Genomic DNA, 6000 nt, shown 5'->3' with positions numbered 1-6000 from the left:
ATGGATGGATGGATGGATGGATGGATGGATGGATGGATGATTATGAATTTTCCTCTTTTCCTCTCGGCTTGTCTTGTTTTGGGTGGCCACCATGTGTCTTCCTTTCTGTTGAAGTCTGTCTTCTGCATCTTCCTTTCAAATGCCAGCTGTCCTCGTGTCTTCCCTCACTCTATACATCAACCTTCTCTCAGGTCTTCCTCTTGCTCTCTTCCCCGGCAGCTCCGTATGATTCAGACTTCTACCGGTGTACTCACTCTCTCTCCTCTTGAGGTCGGCTCTCTCTAACTTTTCCCATCGGCCGTCCCTCGAAACGAGCTCATTTCTAATCCGAGCCATTCTAGTGACTCGGAAAGAAAAACCTCCACGTCTTCATTTCCGCCACCTCCAGCTCTGCTTCCTGTCATTTCTTCAAAGCCACTATCTCCCATCTGTACATCAGGGCTGGCCTCACCACCGCCTTGTAAACGTTCCCCTTCATCCAAGGAGAGACACTTGGATCACATAACACCCATGACACTTTCCTCCACCCATTCCAACCTGTTTGGATCGGTTTCTTCACCTCCTTACCTCACTCACCGTTTCACTAGATAAGGCAAGTCCAGCTCCGGGCCTGCTTGTTTTGCATCTCTCCCAGCTGCAACACACCTGATTCAAATGATCAGCTCATCAACCAGGTCTGAAGCAGCATTAGAACGACCCCGATCATATGAATCGGGTGTTTTGCAGCTGGGCGAGCTGGAAAACAGGCATGATGGTGGACCTTGAGGACCGAGTTTGGACACCCCCCTGCTCTCGATCATAGCTGTTAAACTCCGTTCCTGGAGGGCCGTCATCCTGCATGTTTTCCATCTCTTCCTGTTGCAACACACCTGAATCAAATGAACAGGATCAATGTCATGCCACTGTATCGCTTGCTGATGGTCTACCCCTTTTCTAACCCAAATATTGGGACAAGTAAATGAGATTGAGTTAGCTCCTTTGAAAGGAGCATTGTTTGTGGTCTGCGCCTGTTCTATTCTATTTGTATGCACGGAAATCAGCGGCGATGCTATTCGTCATAGCAAGAAGTGAAGCCACTGACGACCTTCTTACGTTGCCGCTCGCTAAGCTAGCCTAACTTGAATATATTGATTTCTCCGTGGTGTTTTCACGTTATTTTCTGTCTCTAGGGCAAAATTGACCGAGTGTGACTGTGGACACATGTATACGTGTGTATAAGTCTGTATGTCTGGCGGGTAAAACAATCATGGCCAATCAGAGACGCAGCACATTTTTGGAGCGTGAAGGAAACCAACGGCTTTATTCCTGTGGTGAGTGACATGAATATAATGCGTTTTATTGAAGGTTAGAAAGTAACAATCGGAAATGCCGTCTATTTTCGTCACAACGTTGTCTGTGCATCTCCATTTAAATCAGGATATTCAAATGCGGGAGTAACTATCCCCGCTCACGCATGTAAATGGATATTTCCGAATGTTTCAGAAACCGGAATTTTGACCTGAACCCGAATATTGACTGCGTGTAAACATAGTCATATACTCTTCTGCGTATCTTCATTTCTCTCCTTTCCAGTGCATGCATTATAATGACCTTTCTTTGAGAAATTGTTTAAGAAAAATCACACCCAAGTGGAGACACCATGTTTCTTGGCATATAATTTTAAAAAAAACTAACAATAATCATACAGATTTTTTTTTAATACGAATAGTTATGCATGCATGTGTTTATTTTATTTGTATTATGAGGCAGCCAGGCAATTTCCCGTAATTGTCACAGCAATATGCCCTTTGCAGATAATCGCTAAACAAACATTTAAATCCTATTTGGGTACCTCAAGCCCACGTGGCTCCTCCCCTCCGCTAGGACGCCATATGTCTCTGTGGATCAACTTCAGACGTTTTTCCCGTAACCACGGTGTATGATTACATGAGAATTTCTCTCAGAGAAGGCCTGCAGCAGAAGGAGCAAAATGCTAAATGCTATTTTGGAAATGAAATTCTCCTTCATGTGGTTGCACCTGTTTCCCTGGGAGAGTAAGCCGAGCAGACGCCTGATGGAGTCGGCCTGCCTCTGACACACACCTAATTCTAAAATATTTATTAGCTTTTCACACCCTGGAAACTGAAAAGTCATGCTCTGTCTGGGACAAAGGCTGAACCACTTGCGTGTCAATAATCACTCCTTCATATACTGTGTGTGACCCAGGTGGCATGGATTGAAATGGGCCAAAACCTGCCGTTGACATATTTGCACCGTCAATCACCCGAAAATGAAAGTTTTGCCATTTTTGTGAGAGCACGCCATGTCCCTTCAATTCGCCACGAAGCCAATGGGGACATTTGAATAATTGATTGGAGTAATGTGAAGTAATCCAAATCATCTTTCATTCTTGTCTTACCCGCAGCCACTGCGCTCAGCTGATAGGGCACAGCAGGGGAAATTTGAGGACAAGCGATCGGCATGAAGCGCTGCATTGTACCCACCGTTACCCATTGTCTCCAATTTCCCAACTTCCCACTTTTCTGCGTTTTGCACAGCGGGGCGAGTCGAACAGACAAGTCGAAAGAAAACAGCAGAAAAAAGAACATAACTTTGCTTGGAGGGTGTGTACATTGAACTAACGTCAAAAATCATTATTTGGCACGGCGTGTTCTTATGGAGGTGAAAATGTTGATTAACCAGTTTCAGGAGCGTTTCAGCACGACTTGCTCAACAATGACTTACTTGTGCTTGAGGTATGGCACATCCTGTATTGGTATCAATCTCACAATTTCTTTGTACTTTTCGTCACCTGTAGTCGTAAGTCAGATCCTTCAAGTGTCTGACATTTGCCATAGTTTTCTGATACGTAATGTACTTGAGTATTTAAGTAAAGTATTATGCAGAGAAGAGAGAGGGAGAGTGGAAGACAGACAGAAAAAGAGAATGAGAACGTACCACTACCAGTGTACCCATACACTTCCTGATTACCCGTGTTTCATTTTCATGACCTCCCCAACTGGTTGTGGTGAGTGTTTTTATAACGTGGTCATTCCCAAGTCGCTCATTGTGATAAAATGACAAAGAGTTGCATATGTAATGTTTTTACCACATAATTAACCTTGCTTTTTTATTTGTCGCTGTTTTTAATTTTTTCATGGTAGTTTCCAGCTACGGATTTACAGTACAGTACATACTTTGTGAAACGAGAAAAAAAAAGCTATATAAAAGTTCAATAGGATGGCTAGTTTTTGACATATTGCACCTTGTTAAAGGCCATTAATGTATTCAATATAATTTGGTCACACAGATGTTATACATCGGGAGTGTAGTGTATTAAAATGCAGAGACAATATTATTGTTATACTGTAAAGTACTTTATTCAGACTTCAACAAAAAAATTGAGAGGAAATTAGAAAGGCGGCACAATGACATAATTGTGTCAGCAAACGTCACACAATTCAGTGAGCCTCAAGGTAAGTTAAATATAGTTTGATGTTTTGCTTTTTATTTATTTATTTGTTTGTTTCCTCAAAGGCAATGCCTTAACTTGAAAATACAAATTTGCCTTGGCTCTTTGGATGAAAGTTAAGGTGGACCTTTCATCCATCCATCCATCCATCCATTTTTAACACCGCTTATTCTAAAGAGGGTCACGGGGTTTGCCGGAGCCTATCCCAGCTGACTTTGGGCAAAAGGCGCACGAGCCCCTGAATTGGTCGCCAGTCAGTCGCAGGGCACATATAGAGACAGACAATCTTTCGTACCCTCAATCACACCGTCACTGAGTGGGAACCGATCCCATGCTGCCCGCACACAAGTCAGCGACTTGGGCTTTTCATTGTTTTGCTATTAACAGTAGTTAACTTTTTAAAACTGGTGATAATTGAAATGTGTGTGGGGGGGGGGGCGGATAATAAACAAAAAAACAGCTGAATAAGGCACATCTATGTGTAATATTTCAAATTTTAAAAAATGAAATCTGCAGGACAAACCCAAGCTAGTCCAGTTGATTAAATAAGCCTCGATCTAAGTTTGCACAAAACTTGAGTTTGAACCATAATCGTGTCTGACGTTCCAGAAGACTTCATCAATTTTTTTCCAAAACTTCAAGACAGCTTGCACCAAACCATCAATTCTGTGTTTTTACTTCATGTTTGGCTTTTTGTGACACTTACTCTAATGGCAGGAGCAGACACAACACGGGGTGCAACATAATGAAGAATGAGAATTTATCACATACCTGAAGTTAGGTGAAGCAAACAAGACACATTCAAAGCAGTGTCTCACTACTTTGGTCACTATATGACTATTAAGTTATGGGTGTTTTCATCATGGAAGTTATGACTGACTGTTTGATTGCTTTTACAACATGTGATTATTTTTACACTTGTAAGACCGTTAAGAATGTTAAGTTGCTTTAAAATGACCCATAGAGTTAAAAGTTTTTACGATTATTCCATTAAACCCTATCGGGACAACAATATTTGTTCGAGGAAATCAACTAATCTGAGTTTGACCAACGGTCCAAAATTGATTGTGTTCGACTTTTACATTTCCACTGCAACGTTAGGGCATTAGAAAACATATAAGCTGATTACTAGCCTGAGACACGAGGCAGAAATGGGCCACTCCTTTCTGACACATGTAGAATGATGACTCTGTAGCTTTTAAATCATCACTTTAAGAGGACTGAAGTGTGGAGCACATCAGTCATGCATGGCTGAGTGTCTTTGTTTAGCCCATATTTGAGCAATCAGCTCCGTCTCTGTCACTCTGTTTGTCTCACACTGTGATAAAGTTTTATGATTGACCGTAATTATTCCCTCGGGGCCCAAATGCTCCTTGCAGTTTAATTTTTCAACTTTCCGACTAGTATTCATAGCAAGGCGTAACGTATGGCATGTATTAACATGCATGAAAGTGATTCTGTTGTTTTATTTTTTATTTTTCACTCTTTCTTGAGATCCAAACATTGAAAACATTTCATCTCGGGGGCAATCACTCACAAGTTACTCTCTGTCTGATATTGACAGATGTGAACATGCACACCTGAGGCCCTCTTGCCCTATAAATTCTAACCAAAGTTTGTTCTGTTTCTTTTCTCCAATGCTCCCTCTACAGGTGGTAAATGTAATTTGCATTTAAGCCACTGTGAAAAACAGAACTGAAAGATTTACAGTACAATACAATTCTATATAATATCCCATTCATAAATAATTCACTTAGTTGTGGTAATCTATTGAATAACATTTATTCAACCTGAAGTGGCAGAGAGATAGTCAGGAGCTACAGATGCCTACGATGACACGTACATTCATTGGAATGCTAAACACTAGCAAAACGTGTTTTTGTCACATCACGAGTTCAAATAAACACATCATCTCGTTATTTTAGTGTGCAGCAAAGGCAACTGTGACATTAGCATTGACGCTATTGCTAACACAGCCTTCTCATGTCAGGGCAATATGACAGAGCACGAAAACAGGTGGTGCTATTCACTGTGGCTGTGGGGGGGGGGGGGGGGGGGATCGAATCGGTTAACTCGGCTAAGTCGACCCTCAACATTGGTCAACACAAAACTTTCTTTTTCTAATCAATAATTTCAAAACCATATTTCTAACACCAGGAGCCCCGTGTATTTCCCGGCCGATCCTGCCCATCATGGCTGCCAGCAGCCATCTACCACCTATTACATTTCAGCACCCCGTCAGCACCTACATTTTGGCGCAGGACGGCCCGTCGACAAATATTTCCAAACGCATCATCTATTACACGTGTTAAACTCAAGGCCCGGGGGCCATATCTGGCCCACCACATCATTTTATGTGGCCCGCAAAAGCAAATCAAAGATGTCAATTTTCATGATGGTTGCTAAAATCGCTACCAATATTTCAAATTCTCATTTGTAATGAATAACAGTGATGCTGTAAGCATTTTCTTGTTCCCAAACCCCTCATTACAGGAACTTATTCTTGACTTCTTTACATGGTTTCAGTCATAACGGCCCTCCAATGGAAA

Source organism: Hippocampus guttulatus, chromosome 1 (genome assembly GCF_054856545.1).
Source record: "Hippocampus guttulatus isolate MCC_2025c chromosome 1, RoL_Hgut_1.0, whole genome shotgun sequence".
Classification (NCBI taxonomy): Eukaryota; Metazoa; Chordata; class Actinopteri; order Syngnathiformes; family Syngnathidae; genus Hippocampus; species Hippocampus guttulatus.
The sequence above is the reverse complement of the archived record's forward strand: the minus strand, read 5'-3'. Positions refer to the sequence as shown.